Source organism: Lacerta agilis, chromosome 3, assembly GCF_009819535.1.
Source record: "Lacerta agilis isolate rLacAgi1 chromosome 3, rLacAgi1.pri, whole genome shotgun sequence".
Classification (NCBI taxonomy): Eukaryota; Metazoa; Chordata; class Lepidosauria; order Squamata; family Lacertidae; genus Lacerta; species Lacerta agilis.
In genome coordinates, this window is record NC_046314.1 from 114,799,941 (window position 1) to 114,819,564 (window position 19,624).

A 19,624-nucleotide genomic window follows, 5' to 3' on the forward strand; every position below is an offset into this window, starting at 1 on the left:
TGCTATTGGAAGGAATTTTTTAATTTTTAATTTTGTTTCAACTACGGCAGACCAACACGGCTACCTACCTGTAACATCCCCCTTTTGTATTTATTTCCTCCTTTAAAGAAACTGTTTGTCCATAGTGATTCTATACTATGTTTTTTGGTGGCGGGGAAACACCAAATGCCTAGAACTTCGTGATCTGTTCGGCTCATATCCTGTGGCTTCCCATATGCCCCCTTTTAAAGCAACATTTGTGCAATTCAGACTTTGCGCAACAGGGCCAGCCGTGGGTCTGCGCTCTCTGTTTTCTGCCTTTGCCCACTTGGGCCCTTTCCCCATCTGCTCTGGTTCCCAATTTCTCCCTCCTCTCTCGCCCAGCTTTGTGCTGTAAGGTATAGAGAACTAGCAGGGCACCATGGTTAGAGTCCTGGTCTAGGACCTGGGAGACCTGGGTTCATATCCCTGATGAGCCATGAAGCCCGCTGCCCGACCTTAGGCCACTCTAACTTACCTCACAGGACTGTTGTGAGGATAAATGGGAGGGTGCAGGTGTGTGTACACCACAGTGAGAGCCTTACTATTACATATAGTAATACTGTAATAAAAGCTATTTAGGACTTTCTCACTCCCTGTTGGGTGTGGGGGTGCATTTTCCGCAGACCAAAAAGCCTCGGATCGAAAGTCTAGATAGCGCGGCTCTCAGCCTCCAGCTGGCAGGCATCCAGGTGTGCCCTTGGCGACGCGCAGGTAACCTGCCGCCGCTCCTGGAAGCTCCACGGCCAGGGCGGAACCGCTGCGCGCCGCCTCCCTCCAGCCAGGTGCCTCCGCCGCCCGCCGGTCCATCCATGATCGGCCCCTTCCGCGCGTTGGCGGGTTTCTCTCCTTTTGCGCTCCCGCCACTCCCTTCCGCGCGCGGGGACTCCATTCCGGGGGCTGCCTGCAGCCGCGTACGTGAGGCAGCCTGTGCCGGGGACAGCCGAGGGGAGGGGACTGGAGGAGGTGGAGGAGGAGGCGGTGGCGGCGGCAGCGGCGAGGGCGGAGGGAGCGGGCGAGCGAGCCGTGGCGGAGCTGGAAGGGGAATTTCAAAACAAGCTGCGCGAGGGAAGGAAGGAGCCGAGCTGGCAGGCGAGGCGGAGCGCGCGCGGAGCTGGTAAGCCGGAGAGGGGGCGCACGTCGGGGGCTGGCGGTGCGGGCGTGGGGATTGATGGGGGGGGGGTTGTGGTGGTTGTGGTGCGGGTGGGCGACGCTGCTCTTGCAGCTGCACGGCGGTGAGAGGGGTGTGTGCGAGGGGGCGCGCCGGCGACGCAATCCCCTCGCGCTGCGCCCGTGCGCCCTAGCCGAGCTGCTCGGGCCACTCCGCACTGCCCGAAGGCGCGCACTCTTTCTCTCTCCACGCGTGTCTTCCTCGATTCCTCCCCTCCTGCCATGGCATGCAACAACCCCCCCCCTTCTTCCAGGGAGGGCGATCGTGCGTGGATTACCCCCTCCCTCTCCAACCGTGCAGCCTCCTCTTGCGCTCCCCCCCCCCCGGGTCGCTGCCCCTCATTCCCGGCTGCAACCCCGGGTGCCTCCGCTTTCCCCTCGACGGGTTCTCGCCCGCCCTTCTGCTTTCCCCACTGCAGTAAGCCCTTCTCCGCCGCCTCCGCTGCTTTTTGCGCGCACACACACCCGCCATCGCCGGTGATCGCGGAGTGCGCGCTTGTGTTTTGCTCCCCGCGTGTTCGCCACGCCTCCTCCACCTCCGGGCCGTGTCGGTGTTTTCCACGGGCGAGGCGGCACCCGCGGGCGCTTTCGCCCGGCACGCCCCCCTTCTCGCCTCCGCGGCCGAGCCTTCTCCGCACCCTCCGCTTCGGCCTCGCTCCCCGGCCCCCTTGGGCCACCTGGCACACGCCCACCCCCGGGACAGCCGGGCTGTGGCACCGCGCGAAACCGTGGATGGCGGTGGACTCGGGTCGGCATGCGCCACGCCCCCTCCCCTCGCGGCCATGTCGCGGTAGTGCACAGGCCGCGCATTCCCCCCCCCCCCTCCGCGGGGACCTGATCCTGCCTCGCAAGTGGCGCCGTGCGTCCGGCAGGCCATTAGGAAGGCGCCTCGGTCGAATGAGCTTGGGAGGAGCGTCCGCACTGACCGGGGCTTTAGGCATTTAGGTTGGTGATCGTTTGGGGGTATTCTGCCTGCAGAGGAGAAGCTTTACCTGTGAGCCGCTGCCCTCCTCCGTGGCGAAGCAGGGGTCACCCTCTCTCTCCAAGATCCGTTTGTTTGCTGCATTTCTAGCCCACGTTTACCTCCAAGGAGCTGAAGGTGGCATGCGTGGTTCTCCTGCTCCTTTAATCCCCACAACAACCCTGCGAGGTTGACTTCCATGACCAAGTGGGGGATTGAGCCCTGGGCCTCCCCAGGCCCTCGACTGACACACTAACCACTGGGCCACACTGGCTCAAGTGGAGATGCTAGGGACTAAACCAGGGAGGGACCTTCTGCATACCTTGCGAAGTGGCTGCCGATTATTTTGTCGTTGTTCAGTCGTTCAGTCGTGTCCGACTCTTCGTGACCCCATGGACCAGAGCACGCCAGGCACGCCTATCCTCCACTGCCTCTCGCAGTTTGGCCAAACTAATGCTAGTAGCTTCGAGAACACTGTCCAACCATCTCATCCTCTGTCGTCCAGGGAGTCTTCTCTTCTCATGAGGTGGCCAAAGTACTGGAGCCTCAACTTCAGGATCTGTCCTTCTAGTGAGCTGCCGATTATACTCCAGACCTAATTCAAAGTGCTTGTTTTGACCTATTCTGTAATGACTTTTACGGCTCAGGACCGCAAGACTTCAAGGACCGCCTCTCCCCATATATATATATATTTTAAAAAAGATTTTTTATTATTTTCCATAGAACAAAGAAAAAACATAGCATAAACATAAACACAATAAGCACACAATATATAAACACATAAACACATTGCGAACAATAACAACATCAACAGGAAAATAAAAATAAAACATACCAACCTTAGTAAACACCTATCTTTGTATTTTTCTATTTTCTAACTTCTCTACTAGGGGACTTCCCCTGTTCCCTCCACTGCCTTCAAAATCATATATACGTTTTAGGTAGCTTTATATCTTTTCCCCTTAACATTCACCAAATTTCTTAATACTCTTAAATATAGTTAATCCAATATAAATCATATCTCAAGCACAATGTCTTAAAATATTCTTTGACAATTAAGTCTTTCATAAAAAATTTCTTCTATGCAATCTTATCTATCATTAACATACTAAAGCCGATCTTTTACCTAGTTCTGCTCAAATATTCAGTTTCTCAGATTTAACTAGATAGTCCTTAAATTTTTTCCAGTCCTGCGACACCGCCTCTCCCCATATAAACCGTCCCGGATTCTGTATTCATCATCTGTATTCATCATTGGTGTGCCTCCACCCCGTGAGGTCCGGAGGGTGGCAACACGAGAGCAGGGCCTTTTTTGTAGTGGCTCCCCCTTTGTGGAATGCTCTCCCCAGGGAGGTTTGCCTGGCATCTTCGTTATATATATATATATATATTAGGTGCCAAGCAAAGACGTTCCTCTTCAACCAGGACTTGGGCTGATTAATATCCTACAGCCTTTTAAATGTACCTGTGGGAAAGGGGATGTTGCTGTTTCGCTGTTCTGTTTTAATTATTTACTTGTGTTTTTACCTTGTATTTAATTCTGCGAACCGCCCTCAGATCTTTGGAGGAAGGGCGGTGTATAAATTTAACAAATAACAATGAAATAATAATGTAGCTGGCCATGGTGATGGGCCAGCCGTGGCCTAGGTAGGCTAATAGTTTGATCTGGGGTAGGACAGCTCCTTGCACATTGAGGGATGGAGACTCCGGGGCTCCCCTTCAAGACATTGCTGGACTCCCAACTCCCATAAGCCTTAGCAGTCAGCCTGGCCAATGGTCGGAGATAATGGGAGTTCTAGTTCTGGTGGGGAGGCAGGCAGGGCCTTCTTGGTGGCTGCTCCCAGACTTTGGAACTCCCTTCTGAGGCTAGACTGGCTCGCTCCTTGTTGTCCTTTGGGAACAGAATTGTGTTTTAAGCAAAGGGCTTTTAACAGTGCTGTTAAGAGTATGATCGCCTTTTAGTGTTGGTCTTTCATGATTTTTTTTACCTTTCTATATTTTATATGAGCTGTTCTTTTGATTTGCGTTAGCCATCTTGAGTCCTAGCCTGGGGAAAAGGCACGGTATAAATAAATATAATAAAACCGCCCTGAGATCTCCGGGTGTAGGGCGGTATATAAATTCCAATAAATAAGAACAATAACGAATAAAACATGTCATACTCAGTTGGTTGTGGGTTCGAGGCCTATGCTTTGCAGGGGGTTGGACTAGATGACTCTCGTGGTCCCCACCCTGCAATTCTATGATCATACTCGTTGGGTGGCAGGCCCCTTTGGGGGCATCCACTGCGCTTTGAGATTTCCAGTCCTTTCTCTCCCGTTATGATTTTGTTTACATACACAACGCTGCAACATCTGGATGGCCCTTTGCTGTGCAACTTTTTTCTCCTGGTCTGGTTTAGGCCTGAGTGTATCTACTCAGAAGTAAGCCTGTTGAACTTGAGCCTGTTGAACGCTCAGGCGAGTGTGCTTGGGATGGCAACCAGGGCTGTCTCCCTGAGGCTCTCAAGTGGCCACCTGCCAGGGATTCTTTAGTTGCAATTCCCACATTGCAGGGGGTTGGACTAGATGACCCTTGGGGTGCCTCCCTGCTCTACAATTCTGTGATTCTGTGGCTGGCTCTTCGCAAGCGGGGGTTGAGGGTCCTGGCCCCAGTCCCTGCACCTCCTATTTCAGAAGTGCTGAAGTGTCTTAAGGGCCACCCGTGAAGCTGATGGGAGGCCGTAGGCCATGGAGACCTCTCAATTTTCTGGCTGGTGGGGTAAAGGAGGGTACTTTTGTCTGCATGGCCTTCAGCTGCCGACTACTTCTGTAGAGCAACCTTGACTGTGGCCCTTTCAGGCTATGAATGAGAGCAGGCTGCCTGCCTCGAATGCAGAAAATGGCCTTGTGGCCACTCCTGGCTTCCACTTTTCTCGGCCCCTCTTCAGATATCTCAAGGGCTTTTCACATAGCAGATGGAGCAAGCTTGTTCCCTCCTGCTCTGGAGCAATGTACCTGAACCAATGGGTTCAAGTTACAAGAAAGGAGATTCCTAAATATCCGGAAGAACTTTCTGACGGTGAGAGCCGTTCGACAGTGGAACAGAACCCCTCCGAAAGTGGTGGACTCTCCTTCCTTGGAGAGCTTTAAACAGAGATCAGGTGGCCATCTGCCAAGGATTCTTCAGCTCCAACGCCTGCATTGCAGGGGGTTGGACTAGATGACCCTTAGGACCCATTCCAGCTCTACGACTCTATGAATATTTCAGGCCCAGCTGTGGAAAGGATTGGAGCGGAGTGTTTTGCTGCCCCCCTCCCAGTTGTGTCAGGTCCCTTTGAACTGGGTTTTACCCCCTTCTCTCATGAATTCTCCTGTTCTCTTCTGGATTATATCTCAGGTCTTTTCCCTGGGAAGATCTGTGGTCACTCTGAGTGACGCTGCCATCTTGTCTTGGGAGACCTAATGCCGCGATGGAATCTGTTCCCTTTATAGCCCACCTTTTCCTCCAAGGAGCTGAAGGTGGTGTACACGTCTCTCCCAGGCCTCATTTAATCCTGGCAACAACCTTGTAAGGTAGGCTAGCCTGAGAGGCCCACGGTCAGCAAGTGAGCTTCGTGTCCGAGGCGGGATTTGAACCCTGGTCTCCCAGGCAGCGCTCGAAATCCGCCAGACGTGTTTTGCACATCAAAGTGCAAGTAGATAAATAGGTACCTCTCCGGCGGGAAGGAAAAAGGCGTTTCCGTGTGCTGCTCTGGTTTTGCCAGAAGCGGCTTAGTCATGTTTGCCACAAGACCCGGAAAAACTGTCTGTGGAAGCGGACAAACGCCGGCTCCCTCGGCCAGTAAAGCGAGATGAGTCCCTCAACCCCAGAGTTGTTCGCGAATGGACTTAACTGTCAAAGGTCCTTTTGTTGTTGTTCAGTTGTTCAGTCGTGTCCGACTCTTCGTGACCCCATGGACCAGAGCACGCCAGGCACCCCTATCCTCCACTGCCTCTCGCAGTTTGGCCAAACTCATGCCAGTCGCTTCGAGAACACTGTCCAACCATCTCGTCCTCTGTCGTCCCCTTCTCCTTGTGCCCTCCATCTTTCCCAACATCAGGGTCTTTTCCAGGGAGTCTTCTCTTCTCGTGAGGTGGCCAAAGTACTGCAGCCTCAACTTCAGGATCTGCCCTTCCAGTGAGCACTCAGGGCTGATTTCTTTAAGAATGGATAGGTTTGATCTTCTTGCAGTCCATGGGACTCTCAAGAGTCTCCTCCAGCACCAGAATTCAAAAGCATCAGAGGTCCTTTACCTTAACCTTTTTATCAGCCACTTGAGACCAAGTGTAGATGCCCAGGTGCCAAGGTGCATACCCGGGAATCCTTGGATCTTGCCTGTTTTCACACACTAGCAATGCCTCCTGCAGAATTCTGTTACGTTTTTTTATCTGCACAATCAACGAATTTCAGGAACCGAGAAGTTGCATTGAAAAATACGACTTTCGAGACACCTGGCCCCCAAATGGCAACTAGACATTCTGTTTTGGCACCTGTAACCCTGGTTTAAGGAGCCATTTGGCTCCTAGCTTACGTATCCGAGTTTTTAACATTGCTCCGGTGCCCTAGCCTGGCACCCCAACTGCCACACCATGCAGACTGCCACACCTTTATTTGGCTGGCAGTTGTTTATATGCCTGATAGTATACCTGGCTGCTCTCTTACAACAGTATGCTCACCTGTGTGGGTGCCTGTGCCACTGATGGAAAACCTAGATAATCTGCAGCCGGGGAGGAATCATCTCTTTGGAGCTTCTATTCGACAGGCGGCTGGTTCTGTGTGATTTCCCCCCCTCTTAAACCACAGATGAGTATCACAGGCGTACCTAATTTCAAGAGGAACAAGCTACATTAGCTGTTGCAGCACACAGCAAACGGCTCCGGTGGCACCTCGGAGTCTGGCCCATTTTGCACGAGACCTTCTGCCACGATAAAATCGGTTGTCGCAAGGCCGCACGGTGTCACGAGACCTGCCGTCATCCTGCCACAGAAATGCCGCATGGTGTGTTTTAAAAATCCTCCTGCGTTAGAAACTTGTGTGGGCTTCAGAATGACGGTAGGCTCACATGAAGCTGCTTTCTTCGGAGGATAGAGCTCCGTGCAGCAGGCAGCAACAGCGAAATGATAGAATGCCGTTCACCTCCCTGCACATGGAAAGCTAGCAGGTCAAGGAGGAGGCCAGGCTAGAGCCTGCTAGTTTGCTATGTGTCAGGAGGTTGTTTTCTGTGGCAGTCGGGGGGGGGGGAGTGTGCTTCTGCTGCACCTGTCGACCGATTCTTATTGACAACTCTCTTTAAAAATGTTTTTATCTATGCAATTGTTTTAACTGGTTTTATGTATGTAAACTATTTTAAATACAATGTTGTAAATTGCTTTAGGATGTATTTGTTTATTTTGGTATGTGTTCTTCTGTCTTTACAATATAAAGACAGAAGAATGCATCCCATAATAACAAGCACACACAGCAGCATCCTAAAGCAATCCTAAAGCCCCCTGGGATCTTCAGATGAGGAGTGGTGTAGAAATCTAATGATAATAAAAACAATTAATTTGGCCTTTTGTGCACTGTGCCGATCGGCTTGCCACTGTAACATCACAAATATATCTTTTTTCCAGAACCAAAGTGTTCTAAAGCCAATTTTGAGGCACTCAGCCTTGTCTATGCGCACCTTTGGCAAATTGCTCCTCCTTGCCCATAGTTTTGTCACCTCCAAAAGGGGCGTAATCTTGGACTTCCCTGAGCCCCCTGCTGCTGGGCTGTAAAAAGAAAGAAAGAAAGGAATGGCAAGGAATTTTAAAGGTGGTCAGTAAGTCATATCCTAGCCCTTGCTTCCCACCAGAAAGGACCATGGGAGGAAGGGATACTATCACCACTGCCGCCCCCACCTATTTTCCTCCTCCCTCTCAACCCATTTTCCTTTTGTGTCATGTCTTTCTTCCAGTTTTGAAGGCATGAATTATAGTTCCAAGCCGATCTGGGCAATGGGATAAAAATGCTTCCAGCAGCTTTCCACTAGGCTATATATCAGGCTTCCTCAACCTCGGCCCTCCAGATGTTTTTGGCTCACAACTCCCATGATTCCTAGCTAGCGGACCCAGTGGTCAGGGATTATGGGAACTGTAGTCTCAAAACTGCGGGAGGCAGTGGAGGATAGGGGTGCCTGGCGTGCTCTGGTCCATGGGGTCACGAAGAGTCGGACACGACTGAACGACAACGAAAGTCTCAAAACATCTGGAGGGCCGAGTTTGAGGAAGCCTGCTATATATTCTTTGCATATGTTCTGCCCGGCCTTCAAGCTCCCCACCCTCCTTTCCCTATTGCACCCTGGGTGCCCTTTCCTAACACCCCATTGCCGGCTCCTTTCTGCCTCTGGGCAAGACCGCCACACCCCCCTCTGTGTAACCACCCTCCTCCCTGCCTCTCTGCCGGAATATGCTGAGGCTGTCAGATCTAAGTTTACAAGCTGCAGGCTTTCCTTCAGAGAGAGAGCTGCTAATCCTTGCCTTTCCTTCCTGGAGACTTTGACTGTTAACCCTTTCGCGCAGCTGCCTTTAGGAAGGGAGGGCCGTAGCTGAGCAGCAGAACATCTGCTTGGCATACAGAAAGACCCACGTTCTGACCCTCACTAGGGAGGACTCGGAAAGGTTCCCTTGCCTGAAACCCTGAAGTGTGCTTCTGCCGGTCAGTGCCGACGGCATTGAGGTAAATGGAGCAGAGACCTGACTGGCATATTGCAGCTTTCTCTGTCCTGCGAAGGGCCGTGGCTCAGTGGCAGAGCTCTTTCCTTGCAGCGAGAAAGTCCCAACCTCTCCAATAAGGACTGAGAAATACTTGGTGCCTGAAACACCAAGTCAATGTAGATTGCATCAGTGGATCTCAAACCTTTTTCTCTGGTCAAAACAAAATAAAAAATAAAAAAATTCCTTCCAGTAGCACCTTAGAGACCAACTATGTTTGTTCTTGGTATGAGCTTTCGTGTGCATGCACACTTCTTCAGAATGAAAGTTTGCCACGCCGGTTTTTTTAATTGATAAGAAATAGGCTGGAAAGAGTCCCATGGACTGCAAGAAGATCAAACCTATCCATTCTGAAGGAAATCAGCCCTGAGTGCTCACTGGAAGGACAGATCCTGAAGCTGAGGCTCTAATACTTTGGCCACCTCACGAGAAGAGAAGACTCCCTGGAAAAGACCCTGGTGTTGGGAAAGATGGAGGGCACAAGGAGAAGGGAATGACAGAGGATGAGATGGTTGGACAGTGTTCTCAAAGCTACCAACGTGAGTCTGACCAAACTGCGGGAGGCAATGGAAGACAGGAGTGCATGGTGTGCTCTGGTCCATAGGGTCACGAAGAGTCGGACACGACTAAACGACTGAACAACAACAAGGCTGGAAAACAAAAAGAAACAACAGTGCTTGATTTATAATACACAACACAACTACTTAATAATATTATCACGGGACGCCCAGAAAGTATAAAACAACGCAACTACCTAAGAACACGAATCGTTCCCAAAATATAATTAGAAATGAGCCTGTTACATATGTACCTGAAGTATGTCTACTCTACGAACTCAATGAGAGGTGTGAGCTTGCTTTTGCTGGCTGATTTCATTTATATTAGGTTTAATTTGAGCAAGCAAACTCTCCTCCTATTTGGCAGAAATAAGCCTTTCTCTTTTCTGAGCTGTCATATTTGTCAGAGTTGAAAATCGCGGCTCACAAGAATACGTCGTGGAGAACTGCAGAAGAATAGCCAATGCCCTTGAAGAGAGGCTTGGGTACTGCTTTTGGTTGAACACCCAGAAGGAGTCCAGTGGCATACTGCCGTGTGAAACTGAGACTTGGATAGCTATCCACATATTGTCGGCTAACTTTCTTTTTTGGAGGTTTGCTCGTCGAGTCTTCTGCAGCGCTCTGCTCGAACGGCGATTCTGGATCTCAACTAGGATTGTCCTCAGTTTCGCTTCATGCTCTTGCTCCCGTTTTGAAAAGAAATCTACCCACATTCTGCAAATAAATGAAAAAAAATATTTTGATAATGTAGTACCAGTATACAGTGGTACCTTGGTTCTCAAACGCCTTGGTACTCAAACAGCTTGGAACCCAAACACTGCAAAGCCAGAAGTAAGTGTTCTGGTTTGCGAACTTTTTTTGGAAGCCGAACATGCTCCGTTTTGAGTGTTATGCTTCCGATTTGAGTGTTATGACAAGGTCTGTCTGTTTTTGCAGCTCTTTTTGTTCTGTTTTTGTGACTGTGTGGAACCCAGTTCAGCTACTGATTGATTGTGTGACTGCAGTACAGTAGCACCTCAGGCTGCGAAAGCAGCAAACCCGGAAGTGTTTTGCTGCACGGGCATGTGCAGAAGCGGTCCCTCTGATTGCGGAAACCTTGTGATCCGACCGGAGCTCCGGAACGGATCCCATCCTCAACCGGAGATACCACTGTATGTTGTTTATTGCTTTCATTTTATGGATCGGTGGTCTGGTTAAATAGTGAAATTCATGTTAAATGGCTGTTTTAGGGGTTGTCTTTAAAAGTCCGGAACGGATTAATCCGTTTTGCATTACTTTCTATGGGAAAGCGCGCCTTGGTTCTGGAACGCTTTGGTTTTGGAACGGACTTCCGAAACGGATTAAGTTTGAGAACCAAGGTGCCACTGCGATGCACTGAAATGTTTATACAGGTTTATGTGATTGTCCTTGAATCTTCCCGCCACACTTGCCATCCTCTCTTGCGGTCTTAACCTCACTGTGTGCTGCGTTGCATACGTTATCTTTGCAAATATGTACATAGCCTCTAAGGAGGGCAGCCTCACCTGGACGTAAGCTCTAAGGAACTCAGTGGTTTTTACTTCTGAGGAAATGTGTACACAGGATTGCGATGTTACAAACCATTTGAGGGGGAAATGTTGCGCTCGGCTTCATAGAATCCTAGAGTTGGAAGAGACCACAAGGGCCATCCAGTCCAACCCCCTGCCAAGCAGGAAACACCATCAAAGCATTCCTGACAGGTGGCTGTCAAGCCTCCGCTTAAAGACCTCCAAAGAAGGAGACTCCACCACACTCCTTTGGTAGCAAATTCCACTGCCAAACAGCTCTCACTGTCAGGAAGTTCTTCCTAATGTTTAGGTGGAATCTTCTTCCTTGTAGTTTGAATCCATTGCCCCGTGTCCGCTTCTCTGGAGCAGCAGAAAACAACCTCCCTCCTCTAGATGACATCCTTTTATGTATTTGAACATGGCTATCATATCACCCCTTAACCTTCTCTTCTCCAGGCTAAACATACCCAGCTCCCTAAGCCGTTCCTCATAAGGCATCGTTTCCAGGCCTTGGACCATTTTGGTTCCGAGAGGGCAGCCTGTGAACCTCAAACACTTGGCTCAAATCTCAGCTGAGGATTTCATGGGCGGTTGCCACCTGCCTCAGTTCCTCTGTCTGCAGTATGGGGGCAAGAACGCGTCTCTCAGAGTTGTTGTATGTTAACACATGTCTTTGTGATGTGCTTTCAGTACTTAATCAGTGCTCACGGTTGGAGGTTGTTATAGTGGTTGTAACATTGCATAGCCTAGTTTAATGTTGTATATTAATAATTATAATATTTATTTGTTTCTACCATTGCTATCCTGCTAGACCACATCCCTTTTAACTCAAGGGGTTCTTTGTGGATCTCCCCCTCCTCATTTAATCCCCACAAGAACTGTGAGGTAGGCTAGGCTGAGAGGAGGGAGTGGCCCCCAGGGGCAACCAGTGAACGCCGAGTGGCGGGATTTGAACCCAGTTCTCTCCCAGGTGCTAGTCTGACTGACAATCTTTACCACTATACCACACTGGCTCTCTAGATAAGGACAGAAGGGTAACATCTCAATGGTAGTAGCATTTCGCATTTCGCCTGGATTTAAATGGCTAAGCAAATTTTGCAGAGGTTGTGTTTCGTACTTCAATTAAAAAAAACAACAACATATAGAAGCTAACGGTGCAGTCCTGTACGTGTTTACTTGGAAGTAAGTTCCGCTGTCTTCAATGGGACTTACTCCCAGGCAAGGAGTCTAGAGTTTGCAGCCTAGGCGGGCCTTACTTGCGAGTAGGTCCCCTTGAAGACAGCAAAGACCTCTGCCTTGCGACTCAGAACACACCTTGTGGCACAAAAGTTGTGACATTCCCTGTGGAATTTCGGGTCGCTGGCAGCTGTGTGGGTGTGTGACCAAACTCAACATTTGCTGCCTGGAATAAAACTTTGGCACCAGGAACCTGGATTTTGAAATTCACAGGTTGCATTCTGATGGCCCCTGGGATGAGTTTTGAGGTGTGAGTTGTCACTTCCTCTCCATTGACCTGGGAGCCCAAGACTATCACCTGTGCATTGCACTTTTGAAGATGAACATGTTGTTTTTTACACATAGACACAGAATTTTGAATCCCATGATACTTTGCCTGCTCTGAATATTCTTAATACAGTTTTTTATAGTTGCTTTCAATCAAAGAGTTAAAATTTTGCTCAAAAATGCTTCGAGCGTAACAGGCTTTCTGGAGTGCTTCAGTAAATAGTTTGGTGGTTTTTTTTTTTTTTGGAAGCATTTTTTTAAGGCTTGCTTTACTCGGTTTCCTAGACATTTCACCATTCAGTACTAGTTGTATAGGGCACCGGTTTTGTAGTTTTCCTGCCCCCTACGGACCACTTGAAAATAGTTGAGGGTCTTGGTGGACGACTTAAATTTCATTTCTCTATAATGCACCGTGCAAGGAGCTGTACGATTTTTAATTGTATTTTAGCAGAGCAGCTGAAAAGCTTGTGGACCGCTGGAATATGAAAACAACGCATCGTTTAAATTTTATATTACATATTTTTGATTTTAATGATCTTTCCTATTTTTGTGTGTGTGTGTTTTATGTTTCATCTGTGTTGTTTCAATTTGTGTAAGCCAGTCTTGGGAGGGGGGGGGGAAGGCAAGATGTAAATAAATATGATGATAATCTGAAGGCAGCCCTGTTTAGGGAAGTTTTCAATGTTGGCTGGTTTTATCGTGTTTTTTACATTTCTGCTGGGAGCCGCCCAGAGTGGCTGGGGGAACCCAGCCAGATGGGCAGGGTATTAATAACAATAACAATAACAATAATAATAATAGTAAAATATAAAACCAAAGTAAAAATATAATAAACAGCAGCATTGGGTGTTGTCCGGCTGCCTCCCTGTGGAGGGAGGGGCACATTGAGGCTTTTGTTGCATGCGGAGAGCATAGGACCAGACCTAATCTTCTGATCTACTCATTGGGTGACCCACCCACCTGTCCGCCCCCTGCAGGTATTGCAGGTATCCAGTGCTCTTGCAAAGAGCAAGTTTTGTGTTTGTGTGTGTGAGAGAGAGAGGTGGAGAGTCTCTAGACCAGGAAACAAAGAACAGAGAGGCGTAGGCTGTCCTGGTTCAGTTTTTATTATTCATATCTTTATCGCCGTATCTTCTTTTTTTTGTAAACAACCCCCGGGGAATCTCCCTGCAAGGGTACTGTGGGGGAAGCCTTCGCCCGTGTGGTCCTCAACAGATTACAGTCACTCGCAGGCAGTCACAATGCGGCTTTAGAGCTCAGAGGTCGCCAGTCGACATGATTTCCTCGCTGCGCCAGCGGCAGGGGAAATGCCAAGGGCGGAGACACCCCTGGGCATCATCGCCCTTCGTAGACCTTTGACCTCGTCAGCCAAAAAGGACTCTTCCCTCTGCTCAACGAGATAGGATGTCCACCTGAGCTTTGAAAGATTATTGTATCCTTTTGCGAGAATACGCAGCACTGTCCAATAGGATAGGACACCTTCTCTGTAGAGAGTGGTATGAAACGGGGCTGTGTTCTCACCCCAAACTTCTTTGGCATATTCTTCTCCCTCTTGTTCTCCTACGCTTTCAGCTCGTCTGAAGACAGCTTGTACAGTCGTACTTTGGAAGTCGAACGGAATCCATTCCAGAAGTCCGTTCGACTTCCAAAATGTTCGGAAACCAAAGCGCGGCTTCCGATTGGAAGCCCCGTAATCCCCGTCGGATGTTCGGGTTCCAAAGAACGTTCCCAAACTGGGACACTCGCTTCCGGGTTTGCGGTGTTCAGGAGCCAAAACGTCCGAGTACCGATCATAGAATCCATGGAGTTGGAAGAGACCCCAAGGGCCATCCAGTCCAACCCCCTGCCAAGCAGGAAACACCATGAAAGCATTCCTGACAGATGGTTGTTAAGCCTCTGCTTAAAGACCTCCAAAGAAGGAGACTCCACCACACTCCTTGGCAGCAAATTCCACTGTTGGACAGCTCGTACCAAGGCATTCGGGATCCAAGGTATGCCTGTACTTCTGTTCAAGGAGCAATGGGAGCCTGTTCAACCTGACACGTCTCCACACCAAGACAAAAGGAGGTTCTTATCCAAGAGATGTTGTTTGCAGATGACTAGCCTTGACAGCGCACCCCAAAGAAGCTCTACAGAGACTCATCAACTGCTTTACCAAGCCTCACCATCAGCCTGACCAAAGACCAACATCCTGGGTCATCGCCAGCAGTCCACACGTCTGCATTGGTGACAGAGTAATATTGAGCACCACAGTTCTGGGCACCACAGTTCAAGAAGGATACTGACAAGCTGGAACGTGTCCAGAGGAGGGCAACCAAAATGGTCCATGGCCTGGAAACGATGCCTTACGAGGAACGGCTTAGGGAGCTGGGTATGTTTAGCCTGCAGAAGAGAAGGTTAAAGGGGGATATGATAGCCATGCTCAAATATATCAAAGGATGTCATATAGAGGAGGGTGAAAGGTTGTTTTCTGCTGCTCCAGAGAAGCGGACACGAGGCAATGGATTCAAACTACAAGAAAGAAGATTCCACCTAAACATGAGGAAGAACTTCCTGACAGTGAGAGCTGTTGGACAGTGGAATTTGCTGCCAAGGAGTGTGGTGGAGTCTCCTTCTTTGGAGGTCTTGAAGCGGAGGCTTGACAGCCATGTGTCAGGAATGCTTTGATGGTGTTTCCTGCTTGGCAGGGGGTTGGACTGGATGGCCCTTGGGGTCTCTTCCAACTCTATGATTCTATGGGGTGGGTAATGCTGTTCTAGCCTGCACCCACAGAAGTCGAGGGTCCAGATCAAGGGTAGTCAGAGTCCCGCTCTCTTCTGCCTTAGTCAATCCCTCACCTGAAGTCCTGTGTTCCAGTTTTGGGTGCCATAATTTAAGAAGGTCGTTGACAAGCTGGAAGGTGTGCCGAGGAGGGCGACCAAGAGGATCAAGGGCTGGAAAACCAAGCCTTGTGAGGGAATGTGGACGTTTCTCTCGAGAAGAGGACCCAAACCAATGGGTTCAAATTACAAGAAAGGAGATTCCAGCTAACCCTTGTGAACAGGTATAGGGAAACTCGGCCCTCCAGATGTTCTGGGACTACAACTCCCATCATCCCCGACCACTGGTCCTGTTAGCTAGGGATGATGGGAGTTGTAGTCCCAGAACAGCTGGAGGGCCGAGTTTGCCTATGCCTGCTTATGAAGAACTTTAGGACGGTTAGTGGTGACTCTCCTTCATCGCCTCACCTGCCTCACAGAGTTGTTCTGGGAATTAAAATAATCGTTGTTACCGATTTGAGCTTTGAAGAAAAGGCGGAATATAAATGGAATAGATCGATAAAATAAACCCAGGTGTGGTGAGGTGGCGGCTGTGGCAGGATTTCACCCATAGCACCCATAAAATGGGCATTTTGTCTTGTTTCACCGAGTCGATTTCAGACTGAAGAGTTGAAGAGTAAGTAGCCTGAATTTGCATGCATGGTTATTAAAAGGGCTTTCTGCACCGTCAGAATTCACTGGCCTAAAATTATCTTGGAAGATTTTTTAGCCTGCTCTGTCTGGAAGCCCAGACGGCTAAGAACAGCTCCTTACTCAGCAAAGCAGCAATGCTGCAAGACAGGCCCAGACTGATCCCATTTCGCAGATGAGGGCATGTCCACCATGGAGCTCAGAGGATGCTCAGAGCCACGGGGTATTTTTAACTGGTTTGCTGGAGTTATTTATATCCTGCCTTTCTAGCGGTATTGTTGAACCAAGATCTGAACCCTGGTCTTGCCAAGTCACACTCCTGCATCTTAACTTGGTTTTCTCTTTGGCACCCACACCGAGCAGGCTCTGCCCAACCCCTTAGACCTAGGGCTCGTGCAGGAGTAATAGTAGATTTTGAAAGGGTGGGGGTTCTAGCTTGCCATTTCCCCCGAGCCACATCAGTTGACATCTCCCAGATGGGCTTTAATAATAATAATAATATAACAATAACAATATATTTATTTATACCCCGCCTGTCTGGCTGGGTTTCCCAAGCCACTCTGGGCGGCTTCCAACAAAAGACTGAAAATACATGAAAACATCAGTCATTAAAAACTTCCCTAAACAGGGCTACCTTCAGATGTCTTCTAAAAGTCTGATCGTTGTTTATTTCCTTGACATCTGATGGGAGGGCGTTCCACAAGGCGGGCGCCAATACCAAAAAGGCCCTCTGTCCGATTCCCTGTAACCTCACTTCTTGCAGTGAGGGAACCGCCGGAAGACCCTCGGAGCTGGACCTCAATGTCCGGGCTGAACGGTGGGGGTGGAGATGCTCCTTCAGGTATACTGGACCGAGGCCGTTTAGGGCTTTAAAAGGCCAGGCAGCACAGCAGGGTTTGACACCAGTCAGCAGCACCGAACGTCCACAAGTTCTTGTGTTATGAGAGAGGGAGAAGAATGTCTCTCTAGCCGCTTTCTGCGCGCCAAACATAGTTGCATAAACCTTTGTCGTGTTGCGTTTTCCTTGCCTTTTCTCCAAGCTAAGGTGTCCTAAGCGTCCCAACCTTCCCTCCTACAGGATTTGGTCCACTCCCTTGGTGTACGTTTTTGTACACCTGCTACCATGGTTAGTGCATAGGGGTGATGGGAAATGAACAGAAGAATAGGCTGCTGGATCTAGTCTAGAGGGGCGCCCTGTTGGCTAAACTTGCTCTCGATCCCCATCAGAATCCTGGATATGAAGTGATTTGGAAAATAAATAAATAAGGGAAAAGGCTACGGAGATAAGTTGTGTTTGCATTGCTATCTGGCTATGGTCACCTTCAGATGGGCAGTATATTCTGGGAGAGATCCAGGCACATGCTGGAATCTTAGGTTTGCACAGTTAAAAGTGGATTAAAGTGCTCTGTTGTCCTGGTGCAATAGGTAAAGGGACCCCTGACCGTTAGGTCCAGTCGCGGACGATTCTGGGGTTGCGGCGCTCATCTCGCTTTACTGGCCGAGGGAGCCGGCGTACAGCTTCTGGGTCATGTGGCCAGCATGACTAAGCCACTTCTGGCGAACCAGAGCAGCGCACGGAAACGCCGTTTACCTTCCCGCCGGAGCGGTACCTATTTATCTACTTGCACTTCGTGCTTTTGAACTGCTAGGTTGGCAGGAGCAGGGACCAAGCAATGGGAGCTCAAATCCCCGTGATGGGGTGTACGCCGGCTGTACGCCGGCTCCCTCGGCCAGTAAAGTGCCGCAATCCCAGAGTCGTCCGCGACTGGACCTAACGGTCAGGGGTCCCTTTACCTTTAAACCCAATGTACTTTATGCTGATTATGTACTGTTTCTGGGGGACAGGGGACTCCCTGGTCCGGAATGGGGTAACTGTGCCCTTGAAGGACCAATTGCGCAGCCTGGGAGTCATTTTGTACTCGCAGTTGTCCATGGAGATGCAGGTTAATTCTGTGTCCAGGGCAGCTGTCTACCTAACTCCCATCTGTGCACTGTCTTGCCAGAGTGGCACATGATCTGTCATTCTCCTGCTTGGACTACTGCAATGTGCTCTACGTGGGGCTACTTGGAAGGTGATGATGGAATTTAACGATGGAGTGTGCGGTTCATAGTAATAATTCTTGGGGTAGCAGTTTGCTGTTAGAAGTCCCATTCTCCAAACTCCGGTTTCCAGGTGAAGAAGAGGGAACGGCTCAAACTGGTTTAAGGAAGCAGTGTAGAGATCCAAGCCTCTGCCCCCAGTCAGCACAGCTACACGATACTTTGGCTGATGGGAGTTGTAGCGCAAAACATCTGGAAGGCGCCAGGTGTATGCCGTGTGCCTCTGCTTTCCTCCGAAAGTGCTTCGCTTACATTCCCATTTCTCTACTGCTCTTCCTCTGGCTCGGCAACCCCTACCTGGTGCTTTGTTGTTGTTGTTCAATCATTCAGTCGTGTCCGACTCTTCGTGACCCCATGGACCAGAGCACGCCAGGCACGCCTATCCTTCACTGCCTCCCGCAGTTTGGCCAAACTCATGCTAGTCGCTTCGAGAACGCTGTCCAACCATCTCATCCTCTGTCGTCCCCTTCTCCTTGTGCCCTCCATCTTTCCCAACATCAGGGTCTTTTCTAGGGATTCTTCTCTTCTCATGAGGTGGCCAAAGTACTGGAGCCTCAACTTCAGGATCTGTCCTTCTAGTGAGTACTCAGGGCTGATTTCTTTGAGAATGGATAGGTTTGATCTTCTTGCAGTCCATGGGACTCTCAAGAGTCTCCTCCAGCACCATAATTCAAAAGCATCAATTCTACGGCGATCAGCCTTCTTTATGGTCCAGCTCTCACTTCCGTACATTACTACTGGGAAAACCATAGCTTTAACTATACGGACCTTTGTGCTTACGGACCTGGTGCTTACGTTTTTTTAAAAAAGTGCCGTAGCTCAGACCAGTTTGGAAATCGCACCCAAGAATTAAAACGCCCCGTCCTTACTGGTATACATGGACTCATTGTGGTGACTTGAGTTCTGAGAAAAGGTGAGAGGGACAGGTGACATGATAAAAGTTTGTAACATTACGCCTGGCCTGGTGAAAGTGGGCGGAGAAAAGTTTTTTTCCTCCCTCCCTCATAACACTGGAACGTTGCGAGATTCAGGACAGATAAAATACAGTCCTCCTTCGTGCAGTGCACAGTTAAACTGGGGAACCCCCTCCTGCAGGAGGCTGTGATGGCGGCCAGATTGGGTGGCTGTAAAAAAGTATTGGACAGATTCATGAAGACAGAAGGCTATCAAAGGCTACTAGCCAGGATGCCTATGCACCAGGGGCATAGCAAGGTAAAATGGTACCTGGGGGCAAAATGTTTTTTGTCACCCCCCCCCCCGGCATGGGAAGGTCAGGTGGTACCCGGTGCGGAGAAATTCTTGTCACACACCCCCATTGATTCCCCCCCCTGCAAAAATGGTTTTACGTTATTTCATATTTTCTTACAAAGGAATAATAACAAGTAATAATAATAATAAAAACTTTTATTTATATCCCGCCCTCCCCGGCCGAAGTCAGGCTCAGGGTGGCTAACATCAGATACATAACATTGGTATAAAATCAAACAATAATTAAATTACCTCCTAAAAACATCTCAAAATCAAATTAAAGTCTCATTAGATGGCTTTCCACAGGGTTAGGGTTGGGAACAGTAAGTGCTCCCTG

The 19,624-nt window shown here is 49.4% G+C and overlaps 1 protein-coding gene across 1 annotated transcript in view; it reads left to right on the forward strand.

Moving 5' to 3' along the window:
• The first annotated feature begins 1,018 nt into the window (after positions 1-1,018).
• The window catches only part of ZNF395 (zinc finger protein 395), a 49,514-nt gene continuing 30,908 nt past the window's right edge, over positions 1,019-19,624 (forward strand). The window contains exon 1 of the mRNA XM_033145195.1: positions 1,019-1,135. The gene's annotated coding sequence lies outside the window, so the exon portion shown is untranslated. The remainder of the gene's footprint in view (positions 1,136-19,624) is intronic.